Source organism: Somniosus microcephalus, unplaced genomic scaffold (assembly GCF_052327205.1).
Source record: "Somniosus microcephalus isolate GS21.2 unplaced genomic scaffold, FLI_Smic_1.0 unresolved_chr1, whole genome shotgun sequence".
Classification (NCBI taxonomy): Eukaryota; Metazoa; Chordata; class Chondrichthyes; order Squaliformes; family Somniosidae; genus Somniosus; species Somniosus microcephalus.
The window spans coordinates 8,166,928-8,189,403 of NW_028225179.1; the positions used below are offsets into that span (position 1 = coordinate 8,166,928).

A 22,476-nucleotide genomic window follows, 5' to 3' on the forward strand; every position below is an offset into this window, starting at 1 on the left:
AGCAGAATGGATGGAAAGATCGCTACAAACTTCCCTTAACTCCAACCCTCTGATTTCTGTTTTGTAGCCATCTTTCCATCCATTCTGCTGCCGGGCCCTTCACTCCACACGGCCTGACCTTGGTCATCTTGTCGATCTTACATACTGTTTATGGATAGCAAGCTGGTCACAAAACAGAAAAAAGAGAGTAGGGGTTGGGAGTAGCTACTCAGACTGGCAAAAGGTGGGAAGTGGTGTTCCACAGGAATCGGTACTGGGATCACTGTTGTTCACCATTTACAGAAACAATTTGGACTCGGAAATCAGAAGAACAATTTCAAAATTTGTCGATGATACCAAATTGGGAGGTAGAGTTAATACTGAGGAAGACAAAATGCAAGAAGACATTAATAAATTTCAGAATGGGCGTGTAATTGGCAAATTAATTTCACTGTAGATCAGTGCGAGGTGGTGTGTTAATGAATTTCACTATAGGTCAGTGTGAGGTGGTGTGTTTTGGTGGGAAGAATAAGGAGGCCACTCACTATTTGGACAAGGGGGTGAAATTGGGTTGCTTTGTGCCTCCTGTGATATTCAACAGGAGGTTAGCGGTGGCGGTAGACGGTAGCACCCTGCAGCACTGCACCGCTGGCAATGACGTCATCGCCATGTGCAGCACCCCGGCTGCAACCTTGGGTTGTGACCCCTGACCTATCGCCGGACGATATGTCCGACAGGGTCAGGGGTTGTTCCTGCAGCCGTGGCGGCGCCACTTAAAGGGCAGGTGTCGGGCGGCAACTTTTTATTTTGGCCGACTGCCAGCACCTGCCCCCTTCCCCTTTCTTCTTTGGGGTGCCAGCCGCGATCGCACAGCCTGGCGTTCCTCTTGATCCGACACCCAGCTCCCCGGTGGTCCAGCAGGGCCCCGGTGTGCGCAGTGCTAGGCTCCTCCCCTTTAATCAGGGAGGGAGGTCTGCTATGACGCGGTGCTATGTGCCGACGGGCGTGGCGCTGTTACACGAAGTGCCGGGAAATTCACTGGTAGCACCCCAAGAGGGAGGGGAGCGCTTCCAGTAGCACCCCGCCTCCTGCCTGGGGCGCTACCACTGAATTTAATGCACAGGGGCGCTAAATTTTTCGGGGGGCTAAAATTAGCCCCGGTGACGTTAGCGACCCAAAGGGGGCGCCACCGAATTTCCCCCTAAGAGTCTAAATGGGCTGGAGGAGCAGAGGGTTCCAGGGATACAGATACACAAATCACTAAAAGTAGCAACACAGGTTAATAAGGCCATTAAACAAAAAGCACTGGGGTACATTCCTAAAGGAGCCTTCTGTTCCGTGCCTAGGAGCTCTGAACCATGGCAGAGAGCGGCTGGGACATGTTTCTCACACGCCTCGAGATTAACCCGCATGGCGACTTTGCTGTCAGTGAAGAGAGAGAAGAAAGACCAAAGTGCCATTTGCCCCTCTCAGTGTGGCCCTGAAGGACTGTGTCCAGGCTGGAGTTCTGTTCCCGCCGTACGATCCTCCCCCAGATTGTCCTTTCTGAGCTCCAGCCAGGTGATGCTAAACACTCGGGTGGGAAAGAAGAAAATCTACAACAATGTGTTTAAAACAAAGCTGGTTTACTTGACATCTATCCAGAATATTAAACTCCAGCCCAGTTATAGGGGTTATTAACATCAGCAGAAACAAACCCCAACTGTCAGAATGAACATGGTTCAGTCCTGGATGTGATTAACAACAGCAATAACAGCAGAATCCAACCCCTGCAGTCACTTGTGAACTCGCTGGTGTGTCAGCAGGTTGGATGACTGAGTGAATCCCTTCCCACACTCAGAGCAGGTGAACGGCCTCTCCCCAGTGTGAACTCGCTGGTGTGTCAGCAGGTTGGATGCCAGAGTGAATCCCTTCCCACACTCAGAGCAGGTGAATGGCCTCTCCCCAGTGTGAGTGCGCTGGTGTACCGAAGCTCAGATGATCGCCTGAACCCAGTCCCGCAGTGAGAGCACCTGAACGGTCTCTCGTCAGTGTGAACACGTCGATGGCATATCAGTTCCCTGGAACTTTTAAAGCACTTCCCACAGTCCGAGCAATTAAAAGGTCTCTCATCAGTGTGAACTCGCTGGTGATTCAGCAGGTTGGATGAATTAGTGAATCCCTTCCCACACTCAGAGCAGGTGAATGGCCTCTCCACAGTGTGAACTCGCTGATGATTCAGCAGGTTGGATGACTGAGTGAATCCCTTCCCACACTCAGCAGGTGAACGGCCTCTCCCCAGTGTGAACTCGCTGATGATTCAGCAGGTTGGATGACTGAGTGAATCCCTTCCCACACTCAGAGCAAGTGAACGGCCTCTCCCCAGTGTGAACACGCTGGTGTCTCAGTAAGTGGGATGACCGAGTGAATCCCTTCCCACACTCAGAGCAGGTGAACGGCCTCTCCCCGGTGTGAATACGCTGGTGTCTCAGTAGGTGGCATGATTGAGTGAATCCCTTCCCACACTCAGAGCAGGTGAACCCAGTCTCTCCAGTGTGAACATGCTGGTGTGTCAGTAGGCGAGATGAAATAGTGAATCCCTTCCCACACTCAGAGCAGGTGAACGGCCTCTCCCCGGTGTGAACACGCTGGTGTATCAGCAGGTTGGATGACTGAGTGAATCCCTTCCCACACTCAGAGCAGGTGAACGGCCTCTCCCCGGTGTGAACACACTGGTGTATCAGCAAGTGGGATGACTGGGCGAATCCCTTCCCACACACAGGGCAGGTGAACGGCCTCTCTCCAGTGTGAACACGCTGGTGTGTCTGAAGTTCAGATGACTGAGTGAATCCCTTCCCACACTCAGAGCAGGTGAACGGCCTCTCCCTGGTGTGAATGCGCTTGTGTGTCGATAGGCCAGAGGGGTGGCTGAAGCCTCGTCCACACACAGAACACGTGTACGGTTTCTCCCCGCTGTGAACGGTGCTTTTCGCTTCCATGTTCAGAGGCCGATGATATTCAGATCCGATGAGTCGAGTGACTCTGTCAGATCTTGACGTGATGTTTGGTTTGAGTTTCCTGTCTGTAAATCCTCCCCTTCCAGTGCCCTGTAAAATTAATTTAAAACAGGGAGCGTGAGAGACAACCCACAAGAAAACAAAGGTAGGTTGTGAAATTCAGCTCAGTGAATCTGGTCAATTGTGGGGCCGGCACTAGAAAAAAATGACCACGAAAGCTGCTGGATTGACATAAAAACCCAACTGGTTGACTGATGTCCTTCAGGGAAGGGAATCCGCCACCTGGTCTGGGCCTACACAAGGCTCTGGCCTCTATGGGAGGAGAGAGAGGTGGGAGTGGGAGGGGGCGAAGGAAAGGAACTTTATACATCTGCAACTTGACCAGAACTTTGACAGAACATCCCAAACCCGCAACCTCCACCACCTAGAAGGACAAGGGCAGCTCTTGTATGGGAGCACCATCACCTCCAAGTTCCCCGCCAAGTCACACATCATCCTGACTCAGATATATTCATCGTTGCTGGGTCATAATCCTGGAACTCCTTACCGAACAACATTGTGGGAATACCTTCACCACACGGACTGCAGTAGTTCAAGAAGGCGACTCACCACCCCCTTCTCAACGGGAAACTGGGGATTGGCAATATTTGGTGCTCTTGCGAGCTACGCCCACATCCCAAGAATGAATTAAAACAAATCTGTAGATGTAAACTGGATTAAAAGCCTGTACAGAAATACTTGTTCCTAAAACAATACTCTTTTACATTGTACAGACAGTGTCTGTGTAACAACCTAATCTCCCCCAGAATCCACCTCCCTTGATAGTCTCACATTGGAAATTGTTGGGTCCTCCTGGGCTCAGAAGTACTGGGGGTTAAACCCAGCAGCTTCTCCTCCATCTCCACTCCAGCTCAAACTGAAAAATAGAAACACAGAAGATAGGAGCAGGAGTAGGCCATTCGGCCCCTCGAGCCTGCTCCACCATTCAATGCGATCATGGCTGATCATCCAAGTTCAGTACCCGGTACCTGCTTTCTCCCCAAAACCCTTGATCCCTTTAGCCTTAAGAAATATATCCAACTCCTTCTTAAATATATTTAATGTATTGGCCTCTACTGCCTTCTGTGGTAGAGAATTCCACAGGTTCACCACTCTCTGGGTGAAGAAATTCCTCCTCATTTCTGTCCTAAATGGCCTACCCCTTATCCTTAGACTGTGACCCCTGGTTCTGGACTCCCCGACCATCGGGAACATCCTTCCTGCATTTAGTCTGTCCAGTCCTGTCAGAATTTTATAAGTTTCAATGAGATCCCCTCTCATTCTTCTAAACTCCAGCAAGTACAAGCCCAATCATCCCAATCTCTCCTCATACGTCATTCCTGCCATCCCAGGTATCAGCCTGGTGAATCTTCGCTGAACTCCTTCCACGGCAAGAACATCCTTCCTCAGATAAGGCGACCAAAACTGCACACAATACTCAAGATGTGGTCTCACCAAGGCCCTGTACAACTGCAGCAAGACATCCTTGTTCCTGTACTCAAACCCTCTCGCTATGAAGGCCAACATACCATTTGCCTTCTTAACTGCCTACTGAACCTGCATGCTTACTTTCAGCGACTGGTGCACAAGGACACCCAGGTCTCGTTGCACTTCCCCTTCTTGCAATCTATTGCCATTCAGATAATAATCTGCCTTCGTGTTTTGGCCACCAAAGTGGATAACCTCACATTTATCCATGTTATATTGCATCTGCCATGCTTCTGCCCAATCACCCAACCTGTCCAAATCATCCTGTAGTTTCTCAGCATCCTCCTCACAGCACACACGCCCACCCAGCTTTGTGTTGTCTGCAAATTTGGAGATATTACATCTAGTTCCCTTGTCTAGATCATTAATATATATTGTGAATAGCTGGGGTCCAAGGACCGATCCCTGCAGTACCCCACTAGTCACTGCCTGCCGCTCGGAAGAAGACCCGTTTATTCCAACTCTTTGCTTTCTGTCTGCCAACCAGTTCTCTATCCAAGTCAATACCTTGCCCCCAATCCCATGTGCCTTAACTTTACACGCTAATCTCTTATGCAGGACCTTATCGAAAGCCTTCTGAAAGTCTAAATACACAACATCCACTGGTTCTCCCTTATCTATTTTACTAGTTACATCCTCAACAATGAAGCAACAAAAAGACCTACACAGGCGGCCTGCAATAAAACTCTTCCCCACAGCCGCTGACTAATGGCGGCCGCAGCACCCACAATCCCCCGTGCCCCAGAAACTGCTCTATCCAATGCGCTGATTTCCCCGCTGCACATGCTCCCCGGGGCCGTGGGCCATTCTGGGAGCCTGGCTCCTGTCCTTTGTCCTGAGTTGGACTTGGTGTAACCGGCTGAAGAAACCGGGAAGCGGCGGCTCGGATGGGGGAGGCGCTGCACCCTGGGTTTCCTGGTGCCGGGGCTCTGGCCGCACGTCCACCAGGCCCGGCCACTCTGATTCTGATTGAGTTTTTTGATGAGGTAACAGAGAGGGTTGATGAGGGCAATGCGGTTAACGAGGTGTACATTTATTTCCAAAAGGCGTTCGACAAGTGCCACATAATAGGCTTGCCAGCAAAGTTGAAGCCCATGGAATAAAAGGGACAGTGGCAACATGGATACAAAATTGGCAAAGTGACAGGAAACAGAGAGTAGTGGTGAACGGTTGTGTTTCGGACTGGAGGAAGGTATACAGTGGTGTTCCCCAGGGGTCGGCACTAGGACCACTGCTTTACTTGATATATATTAATGACTTAGACTTGGGTGTGCAGGGCACAATTTCAAAATTTGCAGATGACAGAAAACGTGGAAGTAAAGTGAACAGTGAGGAGGATAGTGATAGATTTCAAGAAGACATAGACAGGCTGGTGGAATGGGCGGTCATGTGGCAGATGAAATTTAACGCAGAAAAGTGCAAAGTGATACATTTTGGTAGGAAGAACCAAGTGAGGCAATATAAACTAAAGGGTACAATTCTAAAGTGTGTGCATGAAAGAGACACCTGGGGGTATGTGTGCACAAATCGTTGAAGGTGGCAGGGCAGGTTGAGAAAGTGGTTAAAAAAGCATACGGGATCCTGGGCTTTATAAATAGAGGCAGAGAGTCCAAAAGCAAGGAGGTTATGATCAACCTTTATAAAACACTGGTTCGGCCTCAACTGGTGAATTGTGTCCAATTCTGGGCATTGCACTTTAGGAAGGATGTGAAGGCCTCAGAGAGGGTGCAGAAAAGATTTACAAGAATGGTTCCAGGGATAAGGGATGAGGGTCTTCAGTTATGTGGATAGACTCGAGAAGCTGGGGTGGTTCTCCTTACAGCAGAGAAGGTAGAGAGGAGATTTGATAGAGGTGTTCAAAATCATGATGGGTCTGGACAGAGTAGAAACTGTTCCCATTGGCGGAAGGGTCGAGAACCAGAGGCCACAGATTCAAGGTGATTGGCAGAAGAACCAAAGGCGACATGAGGAAAAAAAATTTATGCAGCGAGTGGTTAGGATCTGGAATGCACTGCCTGAGAGGGAGGTGGAGGCAGATTCAATCACGGCTTTCAAAAGGGAATTGGATAAGTACCTGAATGAAAAAGAATTGCATGGTTATGGGGAAAGGGCGGGGAGTGGGACTAGCTGAAGTGGTCTTGCAGAGAGCCGGCATGGGCTCGACGGGCCGAATGGCCTCCTTCTGTGCTGTACCATTTTATGATTCTATAAAATATTAGAAAGTTTGTTCCACAGCACGAGGTTTATCTGCTTTTATTGATGAATTTAAAAAGTCTCTATTAAAACCTGAGCCCGTGTGTTGTGAGCCAAAGAGCCTTGTGTCCAATGCGGGGAATAAAGGCCCACAGCCTCCCCGGGCCCCGGGCCCTGAACAAGGAACTGGAGAAACTCACTGCCCTGCGGATCAGACAATCAGCCGGCGCTAGTCCCGCCCCTCGGGCTCCCCGATTGGTTGGAGGACCCGCCGCCCGCTCGCTCCTCCAGCCCCGCCCACTGGGTGCCACTAGCCCCGCCCCTCGGGTTCCCCGATTGGTTGGAGGACCCGCCACCGGCTCGCTCCTCCAGCCCCGCCCCGCTCGCTCCCTATTGGTCGGAAGCTCCCGTCAATCAGGCCCTGGGCCCAGGTCACATGTCCCCGAGGAGATCACGTGCACCGTCCAACTGACGCCGCTCGGTCCGGGGCCTCGTGGACTCTCAGGTTTTTCTATTTCTCTTTATTCTCTCCCGATCCACCCCTCCCCCCCACCCTGCGCGATTCTCCACCCAATCGGAGCGGAGAAAACTCACTTTGCGTCACCGATCGCGACTCTGGACCTGACACCAAGGCCTTTCCCCGGAATGCCCCGCGCCGACTCCGTCCGGCAGGATCCGACCGCGCAGGCGCAGCTCCGAGTGGGGGAGGGGGGTTCGGCCCCTCTGGGCATGCACGGTTATTACCCTTGGTGACCGGGAGGGGTCACTGTGCCGGACTCTGTCCGAACCGCCGCTCCCTGTGCGCATGCACGGACTATCGTCTGTCAATCAACCATCAGCCAGAAGAGGTCGCTGGTGAGACCAGTGCAGAAAGAAACACTTGCATTTCTATAGCGCCTTTCACCACCACCGGACGTCCCAAAGTGCTTTACAGCCAATGAAGTACTTTTGAAGTGTAGTCACTGTTGTAATGTAGGAAATGCAGCAGTCAAATAGCGCACAGCAAGCTCCCACAAACAGCAATGTGATAATGACCAGATAATCTATCTTTGGAGTGGGACTTGAACCCACAACCTTATGCCTCAGAGGCAAGAGTGCTACCATAGAGTCATAGATTTATACAGCACAGAAAGGGGCCCTTCGGCCCATCGTGTCCGCACCGGCCATCAAGCCCTGTCTATTCTAATCCCATTTTCCAGCACTTGGTCCGTAGCCTTGTATGCTATGACGTTTCAAGTGCTCATCTAAATGCTTCTTGAATGTTGTGAGGGTTCCTGCCTCTACCACCCTTTCAGGCAGTGAGTTCCAGATTCCAACCACCCTCTGGGTGAAAAAGTTTTTCCTCAAATCCCCTCTAAACCTCCTGCCCTTTACCTTGAAACTAAGCCCCTTTGTTATTGACCCCTCTACTGAGGGAAAAAGCTCCTTTCTATCTACCCTATCTATGCCCCTCATAATTTTGTACACCTCAATCAGGTCCCCCCTCAGCCTTCTCTGCTCCAAGGAAAACAACCCCAGCCTGTCCAGTCTCTCTTCATAACTGAAGCGCTCCAGCCCAGGTAACACCCTGGTGAATCTCCTCTGCACCCTCTCCAATGCAATCACATTCTTCCTATAGTGTGGCAACCAGAACTGCACACAGTATTCCAGCTGTGGCCTAACTAGCGTTTTGTACAGCTCCATCATAACCTCCCTGCTCTTGCCTTCAGTAGCCGAGGTATAGAATATAAGTATCCCATATGCCTTCTTATCCACCCTATCTAGCTGTCCTGCTGCCCTCAGGGATCTATGTACATGCACACCAAGGTCCCTCTGATCCTCTGTCCTTCCTGGGGTTCTGCCATTCATTGTGTATTCCCTTGTTAGTCCTCCGAAAATGCATCACCTCACACTTTTCAGGGTTAAATTCCATTTGCCACTGTGCTGCCCATCTAACCAAGCCGTCTATATTCTCCTGTAGCCTGAGGCTTCCCTCCTCGCTATTTACCACTCCACCAATTTTCGTGTCATCTGTGAACTTACTGATCATACCTCCTACATTCATATCTAAATCATTAATGTACACTACAAACAGCAAAGGACCCAGCACCGATCCCTGCGGTAACCCACTCGACACAAGCTTCCAGTCACAAAACAACCTTCGACCATCACCCTCTGCCTCCTGCTGCTAAGCCAATTTTGGATCCAATGTGCCAAATTGCCCTGGATCCCATGGGCTCTTACCTTCTTGACCAGTCTCCCATGTGGGACTTTGTCAAAAGCCTTACTGAAGTCCATGTAGACTACATCAACTGGACTGCCCTCATCCACACACCTAGTCACCCCCATCGAAAAATTCAATCAAATTGGTTAGACATGATCTCCCCCTGACAAAGCCATGCTGACTATCCTTGATTAATCCTTGCCTCTCCAAGTGGAGACTAATTCTGTCCCTCAGAATTTTTTTCAATAATTTCCCTACCACTGATGTTCGGCTCACTGGCCTGTAATTCCCTGGTTTATCCCTACTACTACCCTTCTTGAATAATGGTACTACGTTAGCTGTTCTCCAGTCCTCTGGCACCTCCCCTGTGGTCAGAGAGGTTCTGAAAATTTGTGTCAGTGCCCCTGCAATCTCCTCCCTTGCCTCACACAGCAGCCTGGGATACATCTCGTCTGGGCCTGGGGGTTTATCCACTTTTAAGCCCGCTAAAACCACTAGTACCTCCTCCCTCTCAATACTAATTTGTTCAAGTATATCACAATCCCCCTGCCTGATTTCTATGCCTGCATCGTCCTTCTCCATAGTGAACACAGATGCAAAATATTAATTTAAAACCTCACCTACATCCTCTGGCTCTACACACAGATTGCCACTTTGGTCCCTAATGGGCTCTACTCTTTCCCTGGTTATCCTCTTGCCCTTAATCTATATATATAAAGAAATCGATCTGTTTATCTGTCTGTCTGTCCTTCTGTCCTCGGTTGTGCGTCTGTCCGGCTATGCGCTCAAAAGTTATAGAGCGTACCTACGCGCGCGTTACCTCCGAAGAAAGCTTACGGTTCCGGGACGGTTGTAAGCGTATTTACTTTTCGGTCGGACCAAAATTGTTCGCGCCTTATGCAAAAAACCTTCAAAATTAAACTCATTATCTGCTACTTAGCATTGATTGACTGACGTCAAGGTTCGACCAATCCTGTGCCGTCACGATTGACCAATCCTACAGTACGGTCCCCTGATGGTTGGCCAATCGGTGTGTGTGTGTGGGCGGGACTAATCATTTTCATCTCAGGGATCTGGCAGCCATTGTTTCACTGCCATTACTTCAGCTTCCAGCTCAAACTACTTTGATCATCCAGCTTTGAAAAAGTTAGTATCTCTTTTAAAAATAACATAAGATTTAACAAAAACGTTTTATAAGTACTTTCACTTTCATCTTTCAAGGTATTAAAAGGTAGAAATGTTGCCTGGCAGCAGATTCACACAGGGAGAGACAGGGCCTGAAAGCCTTGGACTCGATTTAAAAGGTTGCCCGGCACCAGATTCACAGAGGGACACAGAGAGGCCCCAAAGCCTCGCACTCGATTTAAACTGCCTGGCCCAAAACAGCCCTGGCAACGCCGGGCTCCCCCCAGCTAGTATACTAATAAAACACCTTGGGATTTTCCTTTATTTTGCCTGCCAGTGTTTTTTCATGACCCCTCTTCATTCTCCTAATTTCTTTTTTAAGTACCCCCCTGCACCTTCTATACTCCTCTAGGGCTTCCACTGTTTTTAGTCCTTTGTATCTGCCAAAAGCCTCCCTTTTTTCCCTAAACTATTCTTGTATGTCCCTCGACATCCAGGGTTCCCTGGGCTTGTTGGTCCCGCCCTTGACCTTTACGGGAACATGTTGGTGTTGTACTCTCTCTAATTCCTTTCTGAAAGACTCCCACTGCTCTGATGCGGATTTTCCTACAAGTAGCTGATCCCAGTCCACTTTGGCCAGATCCTGCCTTATCATATTAAAATCGGCCTTCCCCCAATTTAGAACCTTTATTCCCGGTCCATCTTTGTCCTTTTCCATAACTACTTTAAATCTCACCAAATTACGGTGACTGTCACCAAAATGCTCTCCTACTAACCCTTCTACCACTTGCCCTGCTACATTCCCTCGAATTAGGTCCAGTACCGCCCCCTCTCTTGTAGGACTTTCTACATGTTGGCTGAAAAAGCTCTCCTGGATGCACTTTAAGAATTCCACACCCTCTAAGCCTTTCATGCTCTGACTATCCCAGTTAATAATGGGGAGGTTGAAATCCCCAACAATTATTACCCTATTATTTCCACACTTCTGAGATTTGCCTACATATCTGTTCCTCGATCTCCCCCTTACTGTTTGGGGGCCCATAGTACACTCCCAGCAAAGTGCTTGCCCCCTTTTTGTTTTTAAGTTCTACCCATATGGCCTCATTAGAGGAACCTGCTAAGGTATCATCCCTCCTTACAGCAGAAATTGACTCCTTGATTAATATTACTAACCTGATTTTTGGTCAACTCTTGGAGCATTCACGTTTAATAAATCTCCGGGAGAAGGAGTCGCTTCACTTGCACTGGTTCCTGGGGCCTGATCACCTTCCCCAGGATCAGGGCCTTGACCCTGACTTTGTTCACTTGTACTGGTTCCTGGGGCCTGATCACCTTCCCCAGGAGCAGGGCCTTGATTCTGGGGGTGTTTTACTGCACCACTTGGTGTACTTGAGAAGAGCCCCATCAGGGCGAGTGCGGGAGGGTCAGGGGGCGAGTGCGGGAGGGTCAGGGGGCGAGTGCGGGAGCGTCCATCTCCAGGACCAGTGTGTATCTGAGTCAATGGGACTCTCTCTGACCTTTCTCCACAGTCCATATCCAGGATCAGTGTGTATCTGAATCAATGGGACTCTCTCTGACGTTTCTCCCCAATCCATCTCCAGGACCAGTATGTATCTGAGTCAATGGGACTCTCTGACCTTTCTCCCCAGTCCATCTCCAGGACCAGTGTGTATCTGTGTCAATGAGACTCTCTGACCTTTCTCCCCAGTCCATCTCCAGGACCAGTGTGTATCTGAGTCAATGGGACTCTCTCTGACCTTTCTCCCCAGTCCATCTCCAGGACCAGAGTGTATCTGAGTCAAAGGGACTCTCTCTGACCTTTCTCCCCAGTCCATCTCCAGGACCAGTGTGTATCTGAGTCAATGGGACTCTCTGACCTTTCTCCCCAGTCCATCTCCAGGACCAGTGTGTATCTGAGTCAATGAGACTCTCTGACCTTTCTCCCCAGTCCATCTCCAGGACCAGTGTGTATCTGAGTCAAAGGGACTCTCTCTGACCTTTCTCCTCGGTCCATCTCCAGGAGCAGTGTGTATCTGAGCGACTACAAGAGGCCCCAGAGGCTCAGGTAGGCCTCAGTGCGGCAGCGGGTGGAGGCGGAGCAGCGCGGCAGAGCGACTACAAGAGGCCCCAGAGGCTCAGGTAGGCCTCAGTGCGGCATCGGCAGCGGGTGGAGGCGGAGCAGCGCGACTACAAGAGGCCCCAGATGCTCAGGTAGGCGTACCAATCTCCAATCTCAGGCAAGGAGAGAGGTAAAAAGTATTCAAGGTGTGACGTCACCACAAACAGGTAGGTGATCGGTTGGAGTATTTCTCTCGTTTTAAAACTTTAAGTCTGTGGTTTATAGTTTTTAAGTTTGCTGTGGTGTACCAAGGCCTTTCTGGTGCAGAGTGACTGTTGGTAAACCATTTAACTGGTGTAACTAGAGGGATTGATTTAATTTAAATCCAATTAATTAAAGGGGATACTAGCATCTAAAATCGGGCAGAGGGTGTCCATAACTAACAATAAAAAATTTAATTAATTACATAGAATGGAGCAGGTGATGTGTTACTGTTGCGAGATGTGGGAGCCGGTGAACCCCATTGAGGCTCACGGTGATTACGTCTGTGACAAGTGTCTGCTGCTACAGGAACTCCAGCTCCGTGTTGATGAGCTGGAGTCTGAGCTTCAGACACTGCAACACATCAGGGAGGGGGAGAAGTACCTGGACTCTGTGTATCAGGAGGTGGTCACACCTATGAAGTTAAATAATTCAGATGTAGCCCATGGTCAGGGACAGGACGGTGTGACTACGAGTGAGGCAGGTACGGGGATCCAGGAGGTAGAGCTGGAGGAGCCGCAGCCCTTGCTCTTGACCAACAGGTTCGAGGTTCTTACTCACTGTGGGGACAGGAGCAGGGACTGCAGGGAGGATGAGCAACCTGGCCACAGCACCGTGGAACGGGGGGCCATTCAAGAGGGGGGAGTAAATAGAAATGTTGTAGTGGTAGGGGATAGTATTATTAGGGGGATAGATAGAGTTCTCTGCAGCCGAGAGCGAGAGTCCCGAAGGCTGTGTTGCCTACCCGGTGCCAGGGTTAAGGACATCTCCTCTGGGCTGGAAAGAAACTTGCAGTGGGAGGGGGTGGATCCAGTTGTCGTGGTCCATGATGGTACAAACGACGTAGATAGGACTAGGAAGCCGGTTCTGTTAAAGGAGTATGAGCAGCTAGGGGTCAAATTAAAAAACAGAACCTCAAGGGTAATAACCTGAGCCACGAGCGAATTTGGCTAGGACAAATAAAATTAGAGAGTTAAATGCGTGGCTCAAAGACTGCTGTGGGAGAAATGGGTTTTGCTTCCTGGGACACTGGCACCAGTACTGGGGCAGGAGGGAGCTGTTCCATTGGGACGGGCTTCACTTGGCCAGTGCTGGGACTAGAGTCCTGGCGGATCATATAACTAGGGCTGTAGAGAGGGCTTTAAACTAACTAGTGGGGGGGAGGTTCCTAGAGAGCAAATAATAAAAATGACAACAGAGAAGGTCATAGACTTAGGTAGCAGTGGGGAAATTAAAAACCAGAGCGTGTCAGGAAGGGGCAGAAGGTATGGAGTAAAAGGTAAAGTAATAAAAAGGGCAAAAGCAGGAACTAAGTGTCACAAAACATATTTGAAAGTTCTCTATCTGAATGCACGTAGCATTCGTAACAAAACAGACGAGTTAATGGCACAAATAACTACATATGGGTATGATCTTGTGGCCATTACAGAAACATGGCTGCAGGGTGACAATGCCTGGGAATTAAACATACCAGGTTATTTAACGATCAGGAAGGACAGGCAGGAAGGAAGGGGAGGTGGGGTGGCTATGTTAATAAAGGAAGGAATCACTGTAATACAGAGAAATGATATTGGGTCAAAAGATCAGGATAATGAAACAGTTTGGGTGGAGGTAAGGAATAATAAGGGGAAAAAAACACTAGTGGGCGTAGTCTATAGGCCTCCGAACAGTTGCAACTCTGTTGGACGGAGTATCAATCAGGAAATAGTTGAGGCTTGTAATAAGGGAGCATCTATAATTATGGGGGATTTTAACTATCATATTAACTGGACAAATCAAATTGGGCAGGGCTGCCTTGAGGATGAGTTCATTGAGTGTATTAGGGATGGGTTTCTTGAGCAGTATGTAACGGAACCGACCAGGGGGCAAGCAACCTTAGATCTGGTCCTGTGTGACGAGACAGGATTAATTTAAAATGTCCTAGTAAAGGATCCCCTTGGAATGAGTGACCATAACATGGTTGAATTCCATATTCAATTAGAGGGTGAGAAGGTTGGATCTCAAACAAGCGTGCTAAGCTTGAATAAAGGAGACTATGAAGGTATGAGAGCGGAATTGAGTAGAGTGGATTGGGAAAATAAATTAAAGGGTAAGACGATACATGATCAGTGGTGTACATTTAAGGAGTTATTTTACAACTTCCAAAAAATATTTATTCCACTGAGAAGAAAAGGGTGTAAAAGAAAAGACAGCCATCCGTGGCTAAGTAAAGAAATTAAGGATAGTATTCGACTAAAAACAAGGGCATATAAGGTAGCCAAATCTAGTGGAAGGATAGAGGATTGGGAAAACTTTAAAAGACAGCAAAAAATAACAAAAAGATTGATTAAGAAAGGGAAGATAGATTATGAAAGTAAATTAGCAAAAAATATAAAAACAGATAGTAAGAGTTTTTATAGTTATATAAAAAGAAAAAGGGTGGCTAAAGTAAATGTTGGTCCCTTAGAGGATGAGACTGGGAAATTAATGGTGGGAAATATGGAGATGGCAAAAACACTGAATGAATATTTTGTATCAGTCTTTACAGTAGAAGACACTAAGAATATCCCAACACTGGACAAACAGGGGGCTATAGGGGGGAGGAGCTAAACATGATCAAAATCACTAAGGAAGTGGTACTCAGTAAAATAATGGGACTCAAGGCAGATAAATCACCTGGACCTGATGGCTTACATCCTAGGGTCTTGAGGGAAGTGGCGGTAGGGATTGTGGATGCATTGGTAATAATTTTCCAAAACTCCCTGGACTCAGCAAAGGTCCCGGCAGACTGGAAAACTGCTAATGTAATGTCCTTATTTAAAAAGGGCAGTAGACAGAAGGCTGGAAACTATAGACCGGTTAGCATAACATCTGTGGTAGGTAAAATATTGGAGTCCATTATTAAGGAGACAGTAACAGGACATTTGGATAATCATCATTTAATAGGACAAAGTCAGCATGGTTTTATGAAGGGGAAGTCATGTTTGACAAATTTGCTGGAGTTCTTTGAGGAAGTAACATATAGGGTGGATAAAGGTGAACCAGTGGACGTAGTGTATTTAGACTTCCAAAAGGCATTTGACAAGGTGCCACACAAAAGATTATTGCTTAAGATAAAAAAATCACGGGATTGGGGGTAATATTCTGGCATGGATAGAGGATTGGCTATCTAACAGAAGGCAGAGAGTTGGGATAAATGGTTCATTCTCAGACTGGCAATCAGTAACTAGTGGTGTTCCGCAGGGGTCAGTGCTGGGTCCCCAACTCTTTACAATCTATATTAACGATTTGAAGGAGGGGACCGAGTGTAACATATCAAAGTTTGCAGATGATACGAAGATGGGAGGGAAAGTAGTGAGTGAGGAGGACATAAAAAATCTGCAAGGGGACATAGACAGGCTAAGTAAGTGGGCAGAGATTTGGCAGATGGAATACAATACTGGAATGTGTGAGGTTATGCACTTTGGCAGGAAAAATCGTAGAGCAAGTTATTATCTTAATGGCAAGAAACTGGAAAGTACTGAAGTACAAAGGGATCTGGGGGTCCTGGTGCACGAAACTCAAAAGGTTAGTATGCAGGTACAGCAAGTGATTAAGAAGGCCAATGGAATGTTGGCTTTCATTGCTAGGGGAATAGAATATAAAAATATGGAGGTATTGCTTCAGTTGTACAAGGTATTGGTGAGACCGCACCTGGAATACTGTGTACAGTTTTGGTGTCCATACTTAAGAAAAGACATACTTGTTCTCGAGTCAGTACAAAGAAGGTTCACTCGGTTAATCCCGGGGATGAGGGGATGGACATATGAGGAGAGGTTGAGTAGATTGGGACTCTACTCATTGGAGTTCAGAAGAATGAGAGGCGATCTTATTGAAACATATAAGATTGTGAAGGGGTTGCATCGGGTGGATGCGGGGAGGATGTTCCCGATGATGGGTGAAACTAGAACTAGGGGGCATAGTCTTAGAATAAGGGGCTGCTCTTTCAAAACTGAGATGAGGAGGAACTACTTCACTCAGAGGGTGGTAGGTCCATGGAATATGCTGCCCCAAAAAGCTGTAGAAGCTACATCATTACATAAATTTAAAACAGAAATAGACAGTTACCTAGAAGTAAAGGGAATTAAGGGTTACGGGGAGCGGGCAGGAATTTGGACATGAGTCTAGGTTCAGAATGGTCATGGCCCTGTGGGTAGCGGAGCCGGCCCAGGGGCTGTGTAGCCTGATCCTGCTCCTATTTCGTGTGTCTAATTCTGTTAGATTCAGGAGATGGTTCTGTGATAGTGGATTGGCGGTTAGGATCAGATCAGCCATGATCTTATTGAATGGCGGAGCAGGCTCGAGGGGCCGATTGGCCTACTCCTGCTCCTATTTCTTATGCTCTTATGTAGAGCGTCGGCGGGAAACTCGAGCGGCAGAGCGGGGCTATAAAAGGCCCCAGAGACCAGGTAAGGCCTCACAGCGTCGGCGGGAATCTCGAGCGGCAGAGCGGGGCTATAAAAGGCCCCAGAGACCAGGTAAGGCCAACCAGTCTCCGAACTCGGAAGTCGGAGGGAAGGAGAGAGGTAAAAATTAATCCAAGTGTGACGTCACCAGAAAGCGGGTAAGTGATTGGTTGGTAAGTATTTCTCTTTTTTTTTTAAGCTTAAACTCTGGTTTATAGTTTCTAAGGTGTGATATTCATCATCTAGAATCATAGCAGAGGGTATTTAAAAATAATATTAATAAATGTAATTAATTACATAGAATGGGAGATCAGGTGATGTGTTGCTGCTGCAATATGTGGGAGCTGGTGGACACCATTGATGCTCACGGTGATCACATTTGCAGTAAGTGTTGGCTGCTCGAGGAATTCCGGCTCCGTGTTGAAGAGCTGGAGTCCGAGCTTCAAACACTGAGACACATCAGGGAGGGGGAGAGTTACCTGGACTCTGTGTATCAGGAGGTAGTCACACCAATTAGATTAATTAATTCAGGTGTGGTCCGTGGCCAGGGTCAGAATGGTGTGACTAGAAGTGAGGCAGGTACGGGGATCCAGGAGGTAGTGTTGGAGGAGCCGCAGCCCTTGCTCTTGTCCAACAGGTTTGAGGCTCTTACTCCCTGTGAGGATGGGAACAGGGACTGTAGGGAGGATGAGCAACCTGGCCACAGCACCGTGGAGCGGGGGGCCATTCAAGTGGGGGGAGTTAAAAGAAATGTTGTAGTGGTAGGGGATAGTATCGTTAGGGGGATAGATAGAGTTCTTTGCAGCCGAGAGCGAGAGTCCCGAAGGCTGTGTTGCCTGCCCGGTGCCAGGGTTAAGGACATCTCCTCTGGGCTAGAGAGAAACTTGGAGTGGGAGGGGGAGGATCCAGTTGTCGTGGTCCATGTTGGTACCAACGACATAGATTGGACAAGGAAGGAGGTTCTGCTGAGGGAGTTTGAGCAGCTAGGGGCCAAATTAAAAAGCAGAACCACAAGGGTAATAATCTCTGGATTACTACCTGAGCCACGTACAAATTTGGCTAGGGTAAATAAAATTAGAGAGTTAAATGCGTGGCTCAAAGACTGGTGTGGGAGAAATGGGTTTTGCTTCCTGGGACACTGGCATCAGTACTGGGACAGGAGAGAGCTGTTCCGTTGGGACAGACTTCACTTGGCCAGTGCTGGGACTAGAATCCTGGCGAATCGAATAACTAGGGCTGTAGAGAGGGCTTTAAACTAATTAGTGCGGGGGAGGTTTTAAGAGAGCGAAAAATAAAAATGACAGCAGAGAAGGCAATAGAGCAAGGTAGCAGTGGGGGAATTAAAAACCAGAGCGTGTCAGGAAGGGACAGAATTAATAATGATAAAGGTAAAGTAGTAAAAGGGGTAAAAGCAGGAATAAATTGTCAGAAAACATATTTGAAAGTTCTTTATCTGAATGCACGCAGCATTCATAACAAAATTGAGGAGTTGACGGTGCAAATAACTACACATGGGTATGATCTGGTGGCCATTACGGAAACATGGCTGCAAGATAATCATGACTGGGAACTAAACATACAAGGGTATTTGACAATTAGGAAGGACAGACAGGAAGGAAAGGGAGGTGGGGTTGCTATGTTAATCAAGGATGGAATCACTGCAATAGTCAGAAATGATATTGGGTCAAAGGATCAGGATAGTGAAACAGTTTGGGTGGAGATAAGGAATAATAAGAGGAAAAGGTCACTAGTGGGCGTTGTCTATAGGCCTCCTAACAGTTGCAACTCTGTTGGTCGGAGTATAAATCAGGAAATAGTTGGGGCTTGTAATAAGGGAACAGCTATAATCATGGGGGATTTTAACTTTCATATTGACTGGACTAATCAAATTGGGCATGGCAGCATTGAGGAAGAGTTCATAGAGTGCATTAGGGACGGGTTCCTTGAGCAGTATGTAACTGAACCAACCAGGGGGCAGGCAATCTTAGATCTGGTCCTGTGTAATGAGACAGGATTAATAAAAAATGTCCTAGTAAAGGATCCCCTTGGACTGAGTGACCATAATATGCTTGAATTCCAAATTCAGTTTGAGGGTGAGAGAGTTGGAACTCAAACCAGCAAGCTAAGCTTAAATAAAGAAGACTATGAAGGTATGAGAGTAGAATTGACTAAAGTGGACTGGGAAAACAGTTTAAAGTGTAAGACGGTACAAGAGCAGTGGTCTACATTCAAGGAGACATTTCACATCTTTCAAGATAAATATATTCCACTGAGGAAAAAGGGGAGCAAAAGAAAAGACAGCCATCCGTGGCTTAGTAAAGTAATAAAGGATAGTATCCGACTGAAAACAAGGGCATATAAAGTAGCCAAATCTAGTGGGAGGATAGAAGATTGGGAAGCATTTAAAAGCCAGCAAACAATAGCTAAAAGATTTATTAAGAAAGGGAAGATAGATTATGAAAGTAAACTAGCAAAAAATATAAAAACAGATAGCAAGAGTTTCTACAGCTATATAAAAAGAAAAAGGGTGGCTAAAGTGAATGTTGGTCCCTTAGAGGATGGGACCGGGAAACTAGTGGTGGGGAACATGGAGATGGCAAAGACGCTAAACAAATATTTTGTATCAGTCTTTACAGTAGAGGACACTAAAAATATCCCAACACTGGACAAACAGGGGGCAATGGGGAGGCAGGAGCTAAACACGATTAAAATCACTAAGGAGGTGGTACTCAGTAAAATGGGACTTAAGGCGGATAAATCCCCCGGACCTGATGGCCTACATCCTAGGGTCTTGAGAGAAGTGGCGGTAGGGATTGTGGATGCATTGGTGATCATTTTCCAGAACTCCCTGGACTCAGGAAAGGTCCCGGCAGATTGGAAAACTGCTAATGTAACACACTTATTTAAGAAGGGAAGTAGACAAAAAGCTGGAAACTATAGACCAGTTAGCCTACCATCTGTGGTTGGCAAAATGTTGGAGTCCATTATTAAGGAAACAGTAACAGAGCATTTGGATAAACATAATTTAATAGGACAGAGTCAGCATGGTTTTACGAAGGGGAAGTCATGTTTGACAAATTTGCTCAAATTCTTTGAGGATGTAACATACAGGGTGGATAAAGGGGAACCAGTGGATGTAGTGTATTTGGACTTCCAAAAGGCATTTGACAAGGTTCCACACAAAAGATTACTGATCAAGATAAAAAATCATGGGATTGGGGGTAATATACTGGCATGGGTGGAAGATTGGCTATCTAACAGAAAACAAAGAGTTGGGATAAATGGTTCATTCTCGGGCTGGCAATCAGTAACTAGTGGTGTTCTACAGGGGTCAGTGCTGGGACCCCAACTCTTTACAATCTATATTAACGATTTGGAGGAAGGGACCGAGTGCAACATATCCAAGTTTGCCAACAATACAAAGATGGGAGGGAAAGCAGTGAGTGAGGAGGACATAAAAAGCCTGCAAAAGGACATAGACAGGCTAAGTGAGTGGGCAGAGATTTGGCAGATGCAATATAATGTTGGAAAGTGTGAGGTTATGCACTTTGGCAGAAAAAATCAAAGAGCAAGTTATTATCTAAATGGAGAGAAACTGCAAAGTGCTACAGTACAAAGGGATCTGGGGGTCCTGGTGCATGAAACACAAAAAGTTAGTATGCAGGTGCAGCAGGTGATCAGGAAGGCCAGTGGAATCTTGGCTTTTATTGCAAGGGGGATGGAGTATAAAAACAGGGAAGTCTTGCTGCAGTTATACAGGGTATTGGTGAGGCCACACCTGGAATACTGCGTGCAGTTTTGGTTTCCATATTTAAGAAAAGATATACTTGCTCTTGAGGTGGTTCAGAGAAGGTTCACTCAGTTGATTCCGGAGATGAGGGGGTTGACGTATGAGGAAAGGTTGAGTAGATTGGGACTCTACTCATTGGAGTTCAGAAGAATGAGAGGCGATCTTATCGAAACATATAAGATTGTGAGGGGGCTGGATCGGGTGGATGCAGTGAGGATGTTTCCACTGATAGGTGAGACTAGAACTAGGGGGCATAATCTTAGAATAAGGGGCTGCCCTTTCAAAACTGAGATGAGGAGAAACTTCTTCACTGAGAGGTTAGTAAATCTATGGAATTTGCTACCTGAGAGAGCTGTGGAAGCTGCGACATTAAATAAATTTAAAACGGAGATAGACATTTTCCTAGCAGATAAGAGAATTAGAGGTTATGGGGAGAGGGCAGGGAAGTGGATGTGAGTCTAGGTTCGGATCAGCCATGATCCTACTGAATGGCGGAGCCGGCCCGAGGGGCCGTATGGCCTACTCCTGCTTCTTATGTTCTTAATAGGACTCTCTCTGACCTTTCTCCCCAGTCCATCTCCAGGACCAGTGTGTATCTGAGTCAATGGGACTCTCTGACCTTTCTCCCCAGTCCATCTCTGGGACCAGTGTGTATCTGAGTCAATGGGACTTTCTCTGACCTTTCTCCCCAGTCCATCTCCAGGACCAGTGTGTATCTGAGTCAATGGGACTCTCTCTGACCGTTCTCCCCAGTCCATCTCCAGGACCAGTGTGTATCTGAGTCAATGGGACTCTCTCTGACCTTTCTTTCCAGTCCATCGCCAGGACCAGTGCGTATCTGAGTCAATGGGACTCTCTCTGACCTTGCTCCCCAGTCGATCTCTGGAAGCTCTTTGAATCGGAAGGGTTCTCTCCAGTTGGTGCTCACAATCCTGTGCTGGTTAACCGGCTGTTGTTCCTCAGTCGACAATCCCTGTTTACTTCGAGCGGAGTACCTTCGTCAATCACACCATCATTCACCGGGAGATCCAATTAAGGCAAAGCAGAAAATAAGAACAATATTGAAAGCGTGAAATAATTTAATGTAGACTTTTAATCTGCTTACTAATAATCCAATGTGAAGGTGGAGTATTTGTTTGATTTTGTGCCTTTGCTCAGATCCCCAGTTGCGGGGCTGTGTGTTTAGTTTGGAGATTTTGCTCACAGTAAATTTCCGGCCTCCTGAGACTCCCCCATTCTCACTGCTCTGGGCGGAAATGCGCCATTTTCTGTGCGGAGTTACTGCCCGGAGCGGTGACCCTGTGAGCCTCCCTCGCTGTGATCCAAACTCGGGACTGAGCAGCCGCTGTCGGGCCGAGTTCCCTCAATCACAGAGCGGGCCCTGTAACCCGGACAACCAGCCTGTGTCTGACCCTCACTCACCGATCAACCCGCGCCGCCTGGCCCAGCACACAGCAGGGCAGAGGCACTGCGCCTGCGCCGGAGGGCAGGGGAGCGGCACTGCGCCTGCGCCGGAGTGCAGGGGAGCGGCACTGCGCCTGCGCCGGAGGGCAGGGGAGCGGCACTACGCCTGCGCGGGAGGGCAGGGGAGCGGCACTGCACCTGCGCGGGAGAGGGAGAAAGGGAGCGGCACTCCGCCTGCGCCGGAGGGCAGGGGAGTGGCACTGCGCCTGCGCGGGAGAAAGGCAGCGGCACTGCGCCTGCGCGGGAGAAAGGGAGCGGCACTGCGCCTGCGCGGGAGAATGGGAGCGGCATTGCGCCTGCGCCGAAGGGCAGGGGAGCGGCACTGCACCTGCGCGGGAGAGAGCAAGGGAGCGGCACTGCGCCTGCGCGGGAGCGAGTAAGGGAGAGGTACTGCGCCTGCGCCGGAGGGCAGGGGAGCGGCACTGCGCCTACGCGGTAGAGCTATGTCGCACGAA

At 48.3% G+C, this 22,476-nt stretch overlaps 1 pseudogene across 1 annotated transcript; it reads right to left on the minus strand.

The window, feature by feature from the left end:
* Nucleotides 1-1,587: 1,587 nt before the first annotated feature.
* LOC147093387 (uncharacterized) lies at nucleotides 1,588-22,061 on the minus strand (annotated as a pseudogene). The gene is made up of 2 exons (XR_015074699.1): nucleotides 21,421-22,061; nucleotides 1,588-3,065 (listed from the first exon to the last, which is right to left on the minus strand). The product of XR_015074699.1 is annotated as an uncharacterized LOC147093387 (transcript).
* Nucleotides 22,062-22,476: the final 415 nt, after the last annotated feature.